The 20,388-nt window shown below is 40.3% G+C and overlaps 1 protein-coding gene across 1 annotated transcript in view; it reads right to left on the bottom strand.

Moving 5' to 3' along the window:
• LOC311443242 (uncharacterized protein) overlaps nt 1–20,388 on the bottom strand; it is a 409,687-nt gene that overhangs the window by 200,342 nt on the left and 188,957 nt on the right. The window contains exons 5-6 of the mRNA XM_084533287.1: nt 12,631–12,757; nt 1,757–1,901 (exon numbers count right to left, since the gene is read on the bottom strand). The gene's annotated coding sequence lies outside the window, so the exon portion shown is untranslated. The remainder of the gene's footprint in view (nt 1–1,756; nt 1,902–12,630; nt 12,758–20,388) is intronic.

Raw genomic sequence — 20,388 nt, 5'->3', positions numbered from 1 at the left:
ATTAAAAGAGAGAGCAGCAAATAGAAACAGCTATGTCATCAGTAATTGCAAACATGTTTTCAGCTCCAGCTTCTGATAACTATCCAAAGACGTTCTTTTAATTGGTTAAATTGACAACTGTCCAAAAACACAGGGCCATGTTCATTCCTAACAAGTCAAACTGAGAAATCAGAGTCCCAGAGAACCACCTCGAGCGTTTTGCAAGGAGACAGGAATTAGCAAATGAGTAGCACAACCCAAAAGTGAATGGTGTCACTTGTAAAGGGGCATTTTAGATATTGCAAGACTCTATTAACTTTGCCCCATGGGGACTGATCAGGTTGCCCGTGAGAGGTGAAGGACAGATTGACTTACTGTATTTCAAATGTAACCACCTCTCACAGGAACGATAAGAGGATTCCTTAAGACAAGTCTTCTTAACACAGGAGCTCTCTAGCATGCAATAAAACCAGCTGGTGAAATCCAAAACACCTTTTCAGCTGACATGGATTCAGAGAACTTGGTTCTAGAGCTTTACAACTAAAACATGTCTTTGTATAGCACGATTCCAAGATGCAGGTGAGATGTCAGTCTGAGGTGGTGCCTCAGCAGTAGGGAGAAGCTGATGACCCCATACACAACCTCTTGCCCCACTCGGAAGTAAACTGGCCAGTGAAAGTAAGATCTACAAAGTGATCCAAAGGCAGAGGGAGACTCTGCCAGATCTCCTCTGCAGCCAAAAAGATATTTCACCAGCCTGATCATGTTTGAACATTCATCCTTACTTAACAAGGATTATTGCTTGATAACATCACAGGCAAGCAGGAAAGCAAGGTCCCTGCTCTGAAGTTCCTTATCTGAAGAAATTATGTCTTTCAAGTAACAAACCATATCCATGTTAAACAACAAAGCCAGAAGAAGACAAGAGATTCTGCTACTCCTGGACTGAATAGGAATTAGGACACCAAATATCTCCAATATTCTGAGTCTAGGGAACCCAGGAACACAAAATATCTGCATTATAGATGACATACACATAATAAATAAATAAATACATAAAACAATGATAATAACTTTAGTTCCAGTCAGAACTGACCTAGGACAGCAAAAAAAGAAACTCTCTTTATTCACCTGGTTGAACAACCAGGTATTAAAAGCCTATATGATCTAGAAATGTATGTCCACTCATTACATATTACATACACCCCATATCAATATTTTGCCATTTGGTACTGAAAGTAGTGGGAGAAGTAAGCTACAAGTGACTTTGCAGGTCCTAACCTTTAGGTTCAAAGACATCCCCATATTCTCGCTCTGTTGAAATCAGCATGTCTCCCTATGATTAGCTGCCACCTCTCTCTCCGTGTGGTGATTAAGCTACTAAAAATACTATACTCAAAGAATGCTGAATAAAACTTTTAGGGCCCCATGAGTTGCTGTAGAGATAGCTTTGTGTACATCTGAAAGTATGTGTAAATATATATTTGGACAGTTGTTAAAAAACATGTATAATTTTTCCGAAACACCACAGCTCTTTCCAAACAGTATCATTTAATGGCATCATGCATAGTTAAAGATTTTTAACAGCCTGCTTTATTTATGGTTATTTACTCAATAGAGTATATCAAGCCTTCACAACCTCTGTGGGCAGTTGTGAAAACTAAGTGGGCATTCACCCATATTTTTTTTTAAATGTGTCATTTACACAGTGAATGGATCCATAGAAATCATTGCAATCAGACACTGCACTCAGAAAAAAACAAGGGTTGTGTGTTACCTGGAGAGAGCTACAGTGATACTGCCACATCTACAGGGGACGATTCTGCTTTCAGGATGCCAGTGTAAATCCAAAGTATGTCTATTAAACCAGTGCTCTTACTCTGGATTTTTCTTCTTGGGAGCATAATTCCACTCTTTCTGTCCTGAAAGGAGAGAAGGAGGCAGAGCCCACTGTTAGTAAGATTTCCAATAATTCATTTTAAAACATTGCATAAATAAGCATTTACTAAAGGCCCTCTGAAAATTCTGTGCCTCTCTATTTTAACTGGCTTCTTCCATATAATACTTGACCTGAAATTTCCTTTCTCAAGTTTTACAGCACGGTCAATACAAACGTGGTGATACATGTTGGTAAAGAAAAAATCCGACAAGTAGCACACCACAAGTTCTTCCAGTATAAATTATTTTGAGTCATGCTTCCCACTGAGTAGATCAGTCACAAAAATCTGGTTCCTATTTGAGGACTGTCACTACCCTGTTGGTAGTATCCAGGTCATCTCCTAGTATTGCACCTCAGTTTTCTTCCTCTGCAAATTTGTTTTGAGATATAATAGTGCAAAGAGTTCTCTGAAAAGTATAAATGGTTACGATCACTTTTGGCATTGTTGCTGTTGTTAAGCAAAGGTCTTTAAATGCTTGTGCTACTCTTCTGTCTTGTGCAGATACTACAATAGTATCCCAGATACTATTGCATTACAAACAAAACTGGAAAACATTCAGAGTACTTAAGAGATTTGCAGAGACTCAGCCTGAAGAGTGTAAAGTGCATCAAATGATTTACCACAGGCCTATCTATATATCACAGATATCAAATTCAACTTTGAATGTGAGAAGGGAAAAAATGAGAGAGCTGAAATTCATATACTGTAATTAAATGGAAAACACATGCAAACTGTAGCAGAAAAATAATGGAAACATGAATCGTGAATATTGCATCTGTCTGTTATTATGGTAGGAGTGGCAATGATTAGTAGAAATAGGGTTGCAAAATGATTTCTTATATAATATCACTTCCTGTGCCCATAGGGGAACTGTAATAAAGACAACTCACCCTTAGGCAAGGGCAAAGGCAGAAGGCACAGTCCTTTCTGCTGGGAAAGAGAAGCACTCAGTTGCACAGAAGCCTTGCCAGCCAAAGGAGGTGCTGGTTTCTCATCCTTTGAAGGTACCAGCAACCGGTCTTGGAACCGTAACCATACTCATTTGAGAGAACAATGCCAGTGCCAGGGACCTACAGCCTAGATCATCCCAGTCAACAAGAATATGCCTCAGAATTGTCAAGCACAAAGGAGTACACTCTAAGTATACTCTAAAAACCTGAAAATGTTGACTTTTGTGGACAGCACTATGCAAATTCAATGATACCTAAACGTGTATGTTTGCATACCCACTGGGAACTTGCCATTATGCACACATATTGAATGGCTCCACTGAGAGCAGTGACAATATTGCCCATGCTCAGCAGAATTCATGAGTGTTGTGCCACACCTCTTACTGGGTCAAGTGTGAAACACCTCAGTTAACTGATGGGGGTGTCTGTCAGGGTCCCAGTACATACATAACTTCAACAGGTAGCAGTTGGTTATTAATATGTACTTGTGACGTTCTGCATTTTTGCTTTAAGATTTTAACCCCAAGGTCTTCCAGAAGCAGAATTTAACATGTTGCCTAAGAGCATAAGATAAACCAGTGGCAAGCTTGAGCTGGCAATCTGGGTGGAGGATCTCCCCCCTCCACCCAAGCCTGACTCATTGCAGCTCCCTGTAGTCAAAATATGAAGGGGCAAGATCTTTGTAGCTGGTTGACGCAAGCAATCTGTTGGCTGTATTTATGAAGTGCTGAAATAGGGGACCTTTGTGGGGATATCTGAAGTTTGCAGCACTGATGATCCACGTTACGGCTTCTGTCCACCCAAAGCGAGGGTGGGCTGTGGTAGATTTCACTGGCACCCCAAAAGAGCTGTCTGTGTGGCTTTGCTTCCAAAACAGTGCAAGGGAGAGGAAGATGAACTGGCTTAAAGATTTCTTTGCTACCTCCTGATTTTAAGACAGGCATCACCCAGGCACATCACTGCAATGCCCAGCACGCAGGTCCAGTCCTTACACATACACTGCTATGAGCACTGCTGCATTAACTTTACAAACACATACCCTCCTGGACTTATTTGGTATGCTGGGTTTGAAAGGTGCAAGGAAGAGGGCATTTTTCTGCACACAGAATTTTTCTTAAGAGGAGTAGTCACCTTTTGCTATTACAAATACCAGAGCAATAACTATATATACAGGCCTGAGCAATAATGGAGATTCTGGCAGATATTTTTTCCCCGTCATAAGCACACTAGGCCTAAGGCAAGGTTTTCCTTTATTAAATAAAGAAAATGGAAAGGTAGGAAGGAAAAAAACAAACTCTGTTGCCTCTCAAATTACACAACCTGCTAAATATTTAGGATATTCTTTCCCACAAACATTTCAAATGGATGACAAAGAGGTTTGTCTTCTTGACAGTTCACATCCTCTTGCGGCCAAACTCATTCCTCTGGAAGCTTGCTGAAGTCAATGATATAGCAGCAGGGATGACAGATGAAGCTCACGACCCACATTTTGGTGGTACCTATCTGTAGTTCATACAAATCAGCTCAAAATTAAGATGCAAGTGAAGACACTAAAGGCTCAGGTTGAGGACATGACTAAGTTAGCAGAAGCAGTCTGAAATCTGTGGCAAACGTGTGTCTATTCCACTCCCAGTTTCTTGGCTAGAAGAGAAAGGCTTGAACTATATAACAGTAACTAACATTGTTTTCCAATACTTGCTTACAATGACATGTATTCCTGCCTTCTTTTTTCTTTTTGTTTTCAGTCGCTGTAGTGAATGGCAATCATGTACTCTCATTGCATGGCTGGCTATCTTTGCTGTAAAGAGCAAAGTGACAAGTATTTACAGTTGACAAGTAATGGGTCACCCAGCAACATGTCCTAGCTTTGCAAATCATCAATCCAAAACACTTTTAACTTCCTTCAAAACATGAAGAAAACTTCTCCAGCCTTTTAAACTGGAAATAGGAAATCTGCTTTTCACAACAGGCCTCAGGTGTAGTAGCTCAACGAATCACAGCTTATCAGTGAGCTGGAAGTTCACCTCAAGTCCAAATGAAGCCAGTAAACCGTCATCAGAACAAGTAAAATGAAAGCAGAAAAGACAATAAGCCATAGCTGTAACCATCCACTCAGAATCAACCTACCAGCTCTCAAGAAAATACCTACTATGTTAAAAGCTTTCTCATGTTAGGCCACTTGTTCTCGTAATAATTAAGATACAATGCTTTAATAAAAGAGTTTCATTTACATTCCGATAGTCAAGCTGGCACTTAACTTGATTTGGGGCTGTTCTCAATTAGGAACTGTTTATGGCCTCCAAAATCCCTTCTTGGATGCTCTTGAGGTTCTGCACCAGAAAGAGAAGCGGAAATCTGGCAAATCATAACAGAGATGTGAGAACTGTGCTGGGGAAAAAAAAGCAGTAACTCCCTAGAATCTGCATGCTGAACCCAATCAAAGCTAAGCTGCACTGAAACATAAAAAGTTTGCCAACTTCCTAAAATCTAGTATCATGATTTTTATTTATAGTACTTATACTACAGCATGTATTGATTTTACATGAGTAGAACACTCTTTTTAGGGTAAACTGAAAATTTGCAAGTTTTTCACCTACAATTTCTCAGTCTTATCTCCTACCCTAAAACTCCCCCATCCAACCTGCTGTGAGCTGGATCCCCAAGTCACAGAAGTACCCTTTGAAAATCCTCTCCCTGCTCACAGCATCGCCACAGACACGTTAGCACAGTACAGATGAGCACGTTCCATGTCACACTGGCCTCCCAGCACCCTGCCTGTGTTTGCAGCGGGATCTCGCTACCTAATGACGTCTCTGAAGCCCAGCAGCGTGCGGTACACACCCTGTTATATCACACTGCTCTGACAGCTTTGCAGCAGGGGAGAGGTGAGGACATGACAAAGAAGAAGCAACTGTTCTTCCTTACTTCAAAAGACAACACAGTGCCACTAATAATTCTTCACACTTAAGTAACAGCCAGCTTTATAAACAGTAATTAAAGATGCCTTCTGGTGTACCTGCAAAGGAAACATTATTTTTGTTCTCCACAAGGACCACATTTTCTTAAGTGACTTTTCATTAAAGAAGTCAGCCTTGAGCACAAAAGGCTTAATTTTCAGAGGGACAAGCAGCTACAGGATGTATTATACAGCCTTCTAACCATGTCACATCAGCTAAAAGTTAAAATCTGAGATTTCAAGCAGAAAACCTCCCAATCTTTTATCTCAGAATCGTTCTGCACACTTCTAATCAGCAATATGGAAAGTGGGGCAGGACTCATGCAACAAAGCAGTATGAAATCTGTTAATAATTTTTACATATACATACAAAAACACTCGCTTAATCCTCTGACATTTCATTGAGTTTGCCTGCCAGGGCATGAATTAAACCAGCATTCTGAAATTCATGAAGTGGGTAGTTCATCTGCCTGCATTTCTCTTTTCAGTTTTCATCTTCGAACTGGCCAGGGCTTTTAGCACTCACCATTTACTTTCTCCAAAAATTAAGCCTGCTTTGAGTGCTAGCTGGAAGTGAAGATCGGTGACAGTTACAGCCCAGCCCGCTCCAAAACCCCAGTGCAACCTGGGTGAGCCCAGAGACGCCAAGTCACTGCTCTGTCTAATTACAAACCCGAGGCAGATTAACCTTTGATGACTAAATTAATCTTCTAAATAAAATGAATATGCATCAGCCTGCAAATTAGGATTAAATGCTTAGTAGAATCTTTATGTGATCAAGCAGGTTTTGTGGTGCAGATGTTAACCATTAACATGAAGCAATAAAATCATTCTTTTTTCTTATAATAACACCTAACAATTCTAAAGCCACCTTTCATCTGAGAATCTCAAAGGGTTTCATGCACATAATTAATTAACCCTCTCAGCATCCAAGAGCATAATAATGTCCCCGTTCAACAGCTGAAGGAACAGGCGGAGGAAAGCCCTAGCTCACGTGCCTCGGATGGTGCGCAACGGGGATGTTACACGCTTTGAAGAAAAAGAAACAACCAGGTTTACACTGGCTTCACTTCTACCTCAGGGAGTGCTTGTGCCGGGCATGTAGGGTGGCTTCTCCACAAGCCCTGACCCAGGAGCACACACCTGTCCCCAGCCCCTGAGGCTGGGCATGGCCCCAGCAGGCCGCAGGCGGACAGCACCTGTAGGCCGCGCACCGCCACGGAGCTGGCACAGCCTTCTGCTTTCCTCTAGAAAAGGCAATCAAACTCATCTCAGCACTGACAAGATGAAAACAAACATTGCACTTTGTGATCTACTACTTAATTCTGAAATAAATCATTTCAGGGGTGTGTGTGGGGGGAATATTTTCTGAAGAAAAATCTGTTTCTTTGTGATTTCTCCCTTGGGCACAGGAGCCTACTGGTCTCTTAGCACATCTGTTCCCTGCATGTGCCAGTAACAACACTTTAATCACAAGGAGACCCAAACAATGGCAATCCCACTTCTTTCTGACTGCTGGTGGCACAGTTGCCCCTGCAAGCTGATTCTTACATCTACATGGAGTAAAATGCTTGCATGGCAGTGAGGAGGAGGAGGAGATGTGGCCCTGCTTCTTTTGTGCTCTCCCAGAAGAGCAAATAGTTGCAGGGGATCAAGGTAACCTGCTGCTGTCCCCTTTCTGAGCTCCTTCTTTCAAAGGGATATTAATTTCCAGGAGATTTAAAATGAGGAACTTACACAAATGCACATATCATGATTTTTCAGCCTTACTATCCCTGATTTTAACTTACAAGTTTCAAACATTGTGACTAACTAAATTGTAAAATTAAGTTTTGATTCGATCTATTTGAATAAAAAATAATGTAAAAGTATTAATGAGGTATGGACAGGCATGGGAGACTTCATTTTCACAATAACCCAATTTGCTGACATGTTTTGTTGCCCAAACATAACAGCTTCTCCTGGTGTGTAAGCATTTCTTCTGATGCAAACTTTCTGCCAAGGTATTTTTACTTGTTTCAAAGGGTACTGGGTAAGTTTGTAAGGTCAAGTTACATTTTTTGTCTTCTAAAAGGAAGCTTAACTAGAAATGTACAGTTATTTTAGAATATTGACATCACGGATATAATTCTGGTCACACAAGTAACTTTCACTGTAAGTTGCACAGTTAAAGGCATTTGTTGTTTTGATACAATGGCTGCTAAAATCCATGGAAAAACTCCAAAGACTTTAATAAGCTTTGGATTGGGCACATTATTACTAATGACTGTAATTCGTGATACCTCTTGTAACATCCCAGTCTATGTGAGAAACTTAGAAAAAGCAATTAACATTCCTCCATCGACTTTTGTATTTACATTTTAAATTTACCATTTAAGACTTTAATTCTCCATAAAACTGCTTAAATATACATAACTTCAGTGTTATTTAAATGTTTTATGATCCTTCTGAAATGATCATCTAATTAAAATCACTTATCCAATTTAGTACCTAAAATTTACCTGCCTTTATTTGGGAGGAATTGGATTTAATGTGCAGCTTTTGTTCATTTCCTTTCTCAGAAAATCTTAATTTGGAAGGAAAATCATGATTACATTCTGGGGAAGAGTATGTCTTCTAGGCTGCAAACTTAAACGTGTGGTAATCATTACTACCATGTATGACATGGTGAATATAATTAAGAAATAAATTTATTAGAGAAACTTGGAATTATCAATTAAAAAGTAGTCAGTGCAGTCCCACAAGGTCCGATATGATTACCTACGTTATCTGGGCTGTCACTTCCAATGTTAGTTTGAATCTCAAAGACCTCTGAGGGGTGCTCTGTGTGTCAAGTTAAATAAGTCAGACAACCTTAGTGGAAAAATGCAGTGATACAAGCGGGTGCAAACACAACTCTTTTAGAGGAAAATAAAGATGTCAGCTTTAGCTTGAGTACAATTGGCAAACTGTTCTTCCTTCCTACTGTACTTCTAAGTGTACTGACAGGACAATTCAATCTGTGGCTGTAGCACAGTCTGTTTGATGGGTTATGAGGGGCAGAACCTCAGGGGCATTAAAGGATGCTGCAGCCTGTTACATTTTTTCCTAATTTCTACCTTTGCAGACTGACTTTTCCATCTTCAGATTTCTCAGGTTCAAGACCAGAAAATACCATTAACTAGTTTGACCTTGTATATATGCTAGGACATTAAACTACACTCACTGACCCATCCTCCATGATCCCTCCTGCTCCTCTTCCCTAGGCCACCTCTCATAATACTGATCTACAAATGTATCTCAATTACGAGGCCATAAAACAATGTAAAAAAAAATAATAGCTCCTCCTATCAGCCTTTCTCTCCAAGATCCCAACTCTAGAAAAATGATTCTGTTGCTCACTCTGAATCAAAAAATTGGCATGCTCTGATGAACCAGATTTTGCTTCTTGTGTTGAGTGTCTCACTTCTCTATTGCTCTGGGCTCTAGCTTGGGTGAGAAATAAAATGAATAGAAAATGTCACCTCATCGTATTTTTGACCTGATCGAGGTAGATGGACCTTAAATACTTCGTATTCAGCTATGGAGGTTGTGTACAGCTATTTATGAAATCAGATTCAAGCAGAACAAAGTTAAAACACAAGTTGTTTATCCATAAGCTCACAATAAAATCTTAATCTTTTCTAGCACTACATAATGTGTTTAAACCAGTACACATCAAAAAACTTTACATCTTCCTCACAACTCCAGTATCTGCCTATGCAGTAAGAATTCTGTCATTTACCAAAAACAGGGGAAAATAACAGTCCAAAATGTATGCTACCATCATTTAGGATACAATTTGAAAACTGTCTCTTGGCTCTGAATCAAAGACTACCGTAGACACAAGAATGTTGACAGATAGTGATTGTCTCCTCTTTTAAAATTGCACTGACAGCATCAACACCATTCTTCCATTTGGTATCAAGGAGTGTCAGTAAGAGTGAAATACAGCTTACCTTAATGCATCATGCAAAATATAGCAGCTCTGTGCTTCCCTGGATTCACCCCCCTCTGTGTTTCCCTGGATTCACCCCCCGTGAGCATTCCAAAATGTGCTCAACAAAACCACAAGAAACTCAGATGATTTCAGATCATGTTACGAAGTCAAAACACGGAGCAGATTCACAGAAAGATTTGCTAAGGTTCACCAACCTGTTGAGTGAACCTGGGCCCAGTTCCAAGCAAATCTGGATTGATTAATGTTTTCTTTAAATCAACATCACCTGATGTTCTTTGCTACTGATGTGAATCTCAGCTTTTACTTTTCTCTTTGAAATTTTGGATCAGCTCAAGTCCAGAGTTAAAAACAGCACATGGGATGCAGATCTGCCTACACACTAACTGAAGAGCATGTAGCATTGTTTTCTGCAAAGCAATGAAATATTGCAAAACCAGCTCCCTACCTACCTTATTAGCACTTTGCAGTATTATTAGCCTTTTGGTGAGGACCAGGAGTAGTTTTTTTTTTAAAAACTGTTCATGCATTTAAAAACAGAACAGTAAACAAGCTCTTTCTATATCTCAAACATGGGACCAAATTGAGATACACTCAGCTACACGGAATAGCACCTCTTTCTACTAATGGACCCACTGAAATCGATGGAACTACTTATGGAGTAATATACCATTACCCACTGTGAATATGAGCTACTGTGAATAAGCTTTGGAAACCATATTCCAGCTACAGTTGTGCTTGGTGGCTTGTAGTATTCCAGCACTTGCTAAATATAAATAAATGAAATAAAGTGGGAGATAGTGATACTCTGATTCCTGTTAGCACTGGCTATACATTTGTTCCAAGTGTCTGAGCAATCAGAACACTACATAAATACCTTGCCATGCCTGTGGGATCCCACGCTAAGTTATAATCCATCACTGAAGCAGGCAGCCACTCTTGGAGACATGCTAAAACATTTCTGAGGTTGAGTGTAATTCATTGCTATGCTGTCTGGTTGCATGTTTATTTCATCTTGCAGGAAGAAGTGGCTACATGTGGAGTGGTTGTGTGCTGTAAATTTCACTTAAAATTTGTGTCATATTAAACAATTATTGACCAAAGGCTCTGCAATTTATCAGCTGATTTATCTTCTCCTTTCTATAAGAACTCTTTGTCAATAACCTTAACCTTCAGTAATGCTACATTGACACATAGCTTAGCTGTATTTATATCATTATTTGAAAGCTGCGGGACTGAGCCAGGTAAAACCATTCAGATTTTTTTAAAAAAAGAATCTGTCCCATTGTGTCCTTACTATATGCATGCATATATTTATATGAAGAAAAAAAAAAAAAAAAAGAGAAAAAGAAAAAGAAAACTGCTTATCACGTAGCTGCTTTATTTATTTTCTTCATTTCTGACTCCTGCTTTCAGACAAAAACTGAGGAAAATATTAAAGAACTGCCAAAGTTTCTGTTGGAATAGAAAAGGAACAGGAATATTCTAAGACACACTGTTCCCTCCATTTCTTCTGGCCAATTTGTAGTCCCAGCAGACCTACACAAACTTTGAACAGGCACAGAGGCCTGGCAGCACTGACATGAGACGAACTCCTCTAGACTTGTGAAATTCAACCACTGCAACTTCACAGTCAGCTTTGGCAAAATGCAGGGAAGATCAACCCAGAAGAAAAAGAGATTTAAAACTGACTGGATCCTTAAGGAGAATTTTTGTCAGCAACTGAAAAAGTCCATCAAGTTCCCCATAAGGGAACTTTCCAGCAGCTTAATTTTTCCCTTACTTGCATGTATTGCACTGAAGACCATTGCCAGCGTCCCTGCTCTTTCCTGCTACTACCAATTTAAATGTTGGTGTCCACTAAGAATCTAAAAAAAAGAATCTTTAATGTTCAGGCTGTACATACACCACGTCCCAAGAGTCTAAGATACGTCAAAGGTGTGAAACGATGACCATGAAAGGGAACTCCACGTCTGTGTTTGCTCAGTAGAAGAACTGCAGGGCTGACCTGTGGACTGATGTGGCTGTTTAATATGGTCCCTGCAAACCGTTCAATAACATCAGAACTGCTGTTTAATCCTCTTACCATTATCATTGACATTATTTCATGTTCTGCTAATTCCAGCCCATCTGCAGGAGAAATTCTTGCCTCTCTGGCAAGCCAATACAGAGGGCCATTTTTTTTAAAAGGCTGCAGCTAGAATCTTCCACATTCTTTCAGAACAAGACTTTTTTTTTTCCATGGGAACGTTTTTGCATACCACTACAATCTGAGTCTCATGTCAATTACACTTCTATGTGTCAGGAGTAAAGGTAATGCATCAGGATCAGGGCCTAAAGCGCTAAGAAACTAAATTTTTTGAAACAAATATACAAGCACATTTTGACACTATAAATGCAAAGGTGTTTAGACGCAAAAGCCTCAATATTTTGGCTTTTGGAAGAACAAAAAATATGTTTAAAATAGGAAGAGACAAGTGTGAGATTTGAAAAGCTTCAGAACTACTTTGCAACTTCTTGACCAGTTTATGCAGTGTTCTCCCTTTCATTTGAATTTCATATGAAGAGCTTACATATAAATGAGCATGACCAAGTTTTTCAGACGGTGATTCCCAATTCAGTGTTCATTACTATAAAACTTACTTAAAATTACTGTAAAAGAAATATTATTTCCCAATGACAATAAAATAATCTTTCTTATTGATTTTTCCATGCATTTCCAAAGGGTCACAAAGAGTGCCATACCTTGAAGGGGAAGGATTCAAGGGAATGAAAACTTGCTGGTTTTGTAATGAACTAACATTTTCAGTGCTCCATGATCATTCTTACCTCTCTTTGCAACTCTCTTTGGAGTTGTAATCCATCCATGGAGACTCACTTATTGAATGGAACAGTAAGAGCCTTGTGCTACCATTTGTGTCGTGTCACTGTCTTCTGTTGGAGAATGCAAGTGGGTCTGAAACCAAAGCAGACACACAGTTGTGAATGAACTGGAAAAAAAAAAAAAAAAAAAAAAAAAAAAAAGTATTTCGAAATCTGGAAGACTGTTTAACACCAATGTCCTACTCAGAGTATTACACACCACAGAAACTGGTCGAGGAAGGAATGTTTCTATATACAATACACTCAGGCTCCCACTATCACATAATCCCTCTTCCATCTATGCTAAATTCCAGCTGCAGTCCATACTCGCCTCCAAAGAACCAGAGCTAATAGCAAAGTAACAGTCGTATCTATTGGCTCCTCCACCAGCATTTCACAACAGATATCACATGATTAGGTGTTAAGTGGGACTATTTGCACTTTTGCTTAAAGCACATATAATTATGTAATTCTGTATAATGCCAAAATGACTATTTAAGTAGCAGCTGCACAAAACAGAGATACTGGTTGGACAGCACAGAAAATACAATCTTAAATAAAACCAGCACAGTAACACATATATAAACATACATATATATGTATTTATAGCCTTCAGTGGAATGTTTTTCAAAAGTGGAAATGTGGAATATTTTTCCAAAAGATCTAGTTAATGGCTCTTAAGCAAGATTCTGCTGCTCTTCTCACTTCTGAAAGTTTTGCCAGAGTCCTCCCAATACCAACTGTGGTTTGACAGACCCTTAAATCCTAATGGATGAAGTCCTTTGAGTTTTTGATCTCATCCATCAGCTGTTGCTGGTGTTTGTCACCGAGCAGGCTGGCATTAGATGGCTCTGTCTGAGTTTTAGGTGAGGGAGCGTAGCACTTATTTGTGCTCTGGGTTTGCCAGTGCTTTAAAGCTCTATCTGGAAAGGCACTTAGGCGTTGCTAAATGGGGGAGACCGTGTAGTCAAGCTGCACAGAGTCACCCTCTGCAGAGTTCCTCTTAAGGAACTGATTTCCCAGCCATAAACAATATGGAGGAAGGTACATTCCATTTACGTTTATTATTTTTCAGAGAAAATGTGTCCTAAATTCATGGCACAGTAACAGAGCTCCTGTGAACTTTGATTTAAGCCGTCACCAAATATCAAGGTTAGTCAGGAATGCTACTATATTTTAAAATACGTCCCTCTAACCGTATGGGGAAGGTGGTGACAATGAGAGGAGCCTGCCACCGAGGTGCTCCAGAGAGGTCAAAAGGAGATCACCATTTGTTTAATCTAAATAAATCAATTTGTTAAACAAGGAGCTGCTGAGATTATACAGTTAGAGGGTGGAGAGCAAAGAAAGATAATTATTTTTGTTTGCATAAATCATTTTCTTATTACTTGGGGATCAGGGTGGTATTGTTTGGGTTCGAGAAAGGAGGGCAAAAGAAGATAAGTATATCAATTTGCTGATCAGGGTTACATGGGATTTTGCTGCTGGGTCTGGCAAAAGGAAAGAAGATCATTATTTTTATTTAAATAAATCAATTTGTTGTGATCAGGGATCACATGGGGTTGTTCAGTTTGCAAGGAAGGCATAGGAAATTCTTTTATGGATAGTGAGGTGTAGAAGAAATGTTCAAACACTCCTCTTTCAGTTGGGAAAGGACCAAAAAAATCTTCAAGACCTCAAAGCTAAGTTTAGATTTCGTTCCTTTTTAAGGCCTCATCTTTGGTATCAAATTGGTCTCCAATTTGAGTTAAATTTTTAACAAACCGAGTTAAGATCATATATATGTATGTATGTGTAAGTGCATATAAAACAAATACGTAGATAATTAAATAGATAGGCTGAGCGCAGCTAGTGGGACCTGATCTTGCGAAAGCTCTTGTACTTTGAGCCAATGCCTGCTGCAACCAATGGAAAAACTGTGCCTGCCTTCCCAGGAGGTAGGATCAGTCCTCCAGTGAGGAATATTCATTGAGATCAATGGCAATTCTGTGCACAGACACTTTGAGGGCCTGGTATTTGTTGCTGCTTTTCTGAGGCAATTAATGAAGCTCTGTGTGTAATTTTAAAGGCCCTTCATGAACTAACTGGAAATCTACAGCACTGAACATCAGTGAACTCATATCCAAAACTAATAGCTTCAGTATCACTGCCAAAAATTGACTAAGCGCTCTTTGTGCCTGCAAATGGGGTTCTGTAGGCACTATCCTTCTATCTGCCTTGAAGGGATAATCTCCTCTTACAAATAAAACAATTGTTTCATTTGCTCATTGCAATGGTTGAATGAGGCTGCAGAAATGAATGTCACTGGTTTGTAATGTTCCAAAATCAATCTAGTGAGGATTTGGGGAGCGGGGTTGCTTTCAATTAACATGTGTTGCTATTTGCAAAACTAGTTTTAAAAATGTAGTTTCACAGGTTTGGATGCAATTCATGCAAACTAAAAGCAAACCGTTCTTCTCACTATACCACATAAAAATGGCTTAAATGTAGTGTTAGAGTAAAAAGTCTCTATATGCAGGATCAAGGTGTCCCATACATTACCTCAGAGTAAAGAGAATGAACCGTCTAGTTAGCTGGTTAACAAATGAAACAATGGTAGAGTTATTACAGAAAATAGTGGGCCTTAACCATCCCTTGGATGCTTTCAGAGCCAATGGCATAGTCCAGGGGATGAATTTGCATCTATAACAAGAATGATAAATCTAACTAAACATCTTTATTTTTACAGTACGTTAAAGAAGCATTTTTATTTAGTGCAGTCATATATCTCCACATTATTTTGAAGTATGCTCTTTTATTGCTTTTATGTCTTCAAAATTGCCTGAGGAAAGCATCCTTTTCTCCCTCAGTTTCATTGTTGTTACCCTTGTAGAGTATAACATGCACAAACTTGATTATGATTAATTGAGGGCTCTGGCAAATTATGTTTTTATTCCTTTCCATCTAAGTCTTCCATCTGCTCAAGGAAAAAGAAGGAAATTTTACATTTATAAGGACACGTAGGCCTTTGTGGCTAAAACATCAGAACGACATGTTCAGCAGTAATGGCTACAAGTGCAGAAAGCCTTCCTTCACTCGCATTCCCGCTCTTACATCATCCCCACATTATGCATCCCCATCCTACAAGTAAGGCAGAGACGATGATAACTAGTCAAACCGCATTTGTTCCAAAATCTTGCTGCAGAGCTGGAATTTCAAACTGAATTAAAGCAGTTTAGAATATTACTCAATTAGATCTTACCACCAAAGAATCACTTAAAGCAGGTAAGTACTAGGTCTGTAAATATAAACACCTGTGTCCTTCGGCATAATGCATGTAACGTCAGGCATGCTATTTATAAGAGGCTCTGATAAAGTTCTTACCCAAGGTGATGCAGCTGCATCTACCAGCCCCATTAAGCCTGGTGTACCACATCAGATAAGGCCCTTCCTTCAGGGTTTATGATTCAGATATATATACGCTTGCCATCCCTGGAAATTGGCAAATGAGGTTGCACTTGGCAATCTGGGCTTTACTTAATAGGATGAATGACAGAAACAAGAAGCTGTGTTTAACTTGTGTGAGTGTGAGGGGGAAAAGGCAGAGCATTTTCACTTAAAGAGAGCCCTGTTCTCCAGCCTTGTCAGTACCAGCGTAGGATAGAGCAGTGCCTTCGGTTAAGAGAAAGCTACGCTATTGAGGGATCTGCTTCTCTGTGACCACACAGTTGAAATAACAAAAACCCAGCCAATTCTAGCAACCAGATGCAGATACAATCAGCCTCTAAAAGGCTGCTCTGGACAGCTGGTGGCACAGGGATTGGGGCTGCATATTTAGGACAAGGTCAACATCGGTGGCATTTTTCTTGCTGAGCCAATAACATGAATGGAGCAGTTGCCTGGAGCCCAGGTCTCTGTGCCGAATACCGCGGGTGACTAACACCGCACCCCTCTTCTCAAACCACCAGGAAGAGGCAGGTTCGCTCTGCACGCTTTATGCTGGAGTGAACTCGGGAGCACTGCTGTGATCTGCTGCTCTAGATCAGCCATAACGGTGGTGACTCCAGCAGAACGGATAAAAATTATCACCGAAGTGTAAGCCTGGGTCTAATTGCCTACCAAGATTATATCTGGCTAGCAGGGAAGTTACTGCAGCATTCAGCATCTAGGTGGACAGAGCTGAGGCTAAGTATCCAAACCAAGAAGTCTGTGGTTCAGGTGAACCAGACGAGATTTACAGGTAGATACAGAAGGTACACTTCCTCTGGCAAAGTTTGCAAAAGATCCTTGTCGAAGCTGTACTGACAGCAATGCTGCAAAAGCTCTCAACAGCACTAAAGATTATATTCTCTGGTAGCCTCAAAGTAAATGAAGAAGCCACTTTGTGTAAGAGATGTGGCTTGTGTAGCACAAGCACTTCTGTGGAAAGGACAAAACAGATCAGGAGTCCTCCTTGTCAGAGCAAAGGACAGAGCTGCAGATGAGTGCCACACGGCTGGTAGTAGTCACTGCCAGGACTGCGGAGAAATAACCAGCAGTCCCTGCCTAGCCAGGAAGGATGTTCTGTAAGTCCAAAAGGGGGTTGTTGCCAGCTGAGCCCCCCTAGCTGTTGGTCAAGTCACTGAAGCAGTTTGGTTTCCAGGCTCACCAAACCACCACCGCAGAAGGATGTCAGCAAGAAGAGCTACCAGAGAGCAAATCTTCAGTGATCTGCATCCGCTTTTCCTGCTGCGGTGACACCGCCGTGCCAGAGCGGAGGGCTGTCCCATGGCTTTGCCTCTCCTAGAAACAACCCGCACCCCTCCAGGCCCAAACAGGACATCACATTGAAGATGTGGAGATTGAAGTAAGCTGGTAACAAAGCTGCTGGAATCTGTGGTGAGAACCCACCGAAAACATTGTTCCAGGTTGCTCTGGGGATTAACATAAGGCTGCTGCAGCCCTCCTCCCCTCCCTGCTCACACATCGTGTATACACAAGGGCACGGGAGTTAATTCAGTCTTCTATGGAAAGCTCTGCATGAAGCCTCTTTAATTGGGCTTTGTGTGTGTGTGTGAATATCATCCCGATACTTTCAGGGTACTCGGGGAAACATTAGAATGGCAGCACAGCAGAAATGCAAAATGCATTACCATTCATTGGCAGCAAGGAATTTATTTGATATCCGCCATTCCCCCCCCCCCCCCCTTTTTTTTTTCCTGCTGGCTCTGTTTGTGATTGTATGTGAAATTAATTTCTGAAGAGTTTAGCTAATAATTAGTGGTGAGAAGATCCTGTCAGTCTCTCGAGATAAGCAGGAAATGGTCAGGGCTGACACTCAGTGTGTGTCACACAACTATCCTATTTTTCTGATTTAAGAAAAATTAACCTTTGTGCCTTTTAGGAGTATTGTGCCATATTTTTTATCTTCTGATTCAACATGGGAAATGACCAATACATGCCAAAACTATTCCTATTATATAAAAAGGCAAACTTTCCTTATTTACTTCAAGATGACATTTTTCAAATTAAAATTAACACGCGCACAGATTATATCTTCTCTTACACAAATCTATGCAAGATGCTATTTAGGGTGTGCCTCTTTTCCTAACCACGAATTCTTCCAACATCAGATAAAAGAGATTTATTGTCACATTCCCATTTTATCTTCTAACTTTTGCCCAGTGGGAAAGCATAAAGGAGACAGGTGACCCCCCAAAAAGCCGTAGAAAATGATCTTACATCAAGACACTTGGCAGAAACTCACACAATTGCCTGGCAGTTGCTAAATTAGCCAAAGGTTTTGCCTTCAGCAAACCTCTTTCCTTCTTTTTGCCTCGGTTTCCAACTGTAAAGCAAAAGGGATGGGAAGGTCTAATAGGGTTTTCTCTTGCTCCTTCTGACTTGCCTGTCCCTATTGTAAACTCTCCGAGGCAGGTCTGATTATGCATTTAGCAGATGGGGGCTCCAAACTCAGCTGGAGCCTTTAGGCATTACTATAGTATAAATAACAATAATGATGATGGAGTGTTAAAACAGAACGTGTTCTTTGTTCTCTGTAATGTGAATCAAACTGTGGCTGGACTTATATTTAACACCACCAGCCAGTTTATTTATGACAGGCTTTATAAAAAGTGGTTGAGTTTAATTTTCTCTAATTCACACTGTATGAAAAATGGTAACTGTCTGACTGTAATCTATAACCTGATGATAGGGCTTCCCAGAAATAACAAAAATACCCCGTTCAAGGTATCCAAGCAGTTAGTGCAGCACAGGCTGAATACTCCTGCTGCCTCCACTCCATCCTGTCCCTGCCTTGTCTCATCCAACACTATCTGCACAGGGCAGAATCAGTGAAACAGCAGATAAATTATTAATGGTAATAAAAAGAATTTCAGGCATTCGAGTGCCTTCCTTGGCATGCTGACTCACGGAAAGAGTTAATCTTTTGTTCTTAGACTGCTCTTTTCAATTTTTAGCCAAGTGGATATGGGTTTGTTAAGCTGTCTTCTTCCTAAAGAGGGAGGAGAAGGGAGAAACTGTGAAAAAATACTGTCATTTTCAGATGGAACAAATGCGTGAAGTTAAACGTAAATGTGCATTGACAAGCTCGCAGATTATCATGGAGTGAAAAATAATAATATAAAAAAGATGGAATTTCTTCACAAACCGATAGAAGAAGGATTCAAAAGCAGGGCAATCAATACCACCCCGTGATCAACAGGAAATGCTAAGAATAACTGTATATCATGTGTGGCTTCAAATTTACAACCAGGACATATAATCTCATTGTAAGAAGAGAGTCAAGTTCAAGAACTTAGCCTCTACAGTAAAGCTCTCATTTTAACTAAAGAAGCTGAGGTCGACGGCCTCTCAAATGAAACAGATAAGGCGACATAGGGTTCTTGTCAGAAACAAATGTTATGTTTCTCCCTACTGAAAAGCTTAAAGATATTATCAGCAAAAGCCTAGTTGGGCCTGAAATGGGTCCCAGAGAAGTAATATTAACCAGGCTCCTGGCAGATCATTTATTTATCTCAAGCTAAATTCAATAAAGAGAGCCATATATAAGTGAGGGAAAATAATGCAGCTGCTAGTAATTTATCATTGGATGGAAAGTCATTGTTATCCTTATCTCTCCAATGATGTTCTATTTCCAACTGGTAATGAATTATGGGGCTTGCCACATCTTTACTATGTGACAGGTCAACACTACCTCATGGGTACTGTACTGTATTTATGCAATCAATAGGGAGTTTGCTGGGAAGATATTGGCAACCATTTTGTGAGAGTGACCTGGAGCTGGATGGCCTTATGATCATTGGCGGTGGTCAGCGGCTATAACAGCGCTTCCATACCCCTCTAAAACAAAGATTTATCTGAATGCTTTGCAAGTAATTTTCACTTTGCTCTTTATAAAGCCAGGCATGTGAAGCGCACTGCTGGATTGTTAATTGTAAAGCACTCTGCTCATTTAAGCTGGCTCAGCCACCAAAGGGATCTTTTCTGTTCCTTTGTTGCACTTATTAGAGGGATTTATTAAATCAAACTTCAGTACAGCCTTAGCCAAAATTCTTTGTGCCTGTGGTGTTCGGGGCACAGCAGAGGCCCGAGGAGCAGCGGTCTGGGCAGGTTGCTGCTGAGATATGAGGGCAGGCTAACGAGCAGCGCTGGCTGCCCCACAGAGCTCGCCAATTCCACGTGGTTTTAGGAGGAAGCAATGCCACTCAACGCCACATTTACCTTTCTCAAGTCAACTGTGAGGGA

Source organism: Aythya ferina (genome assembly GCF_964211825.1).
Source record: "Aythya ferina genome assembly, chromosome: 12".
Taxonomy (NCBI): Eukaryota; Metazoa; Chordata; class Aves; order Anseriformes; family Anatidae; genus Aythya; species Aythya ferina.
Note: the sequence above shows the minus strand (reverse complement) of the source record. Positions and strands in the feature narration are given on the sequence as shown.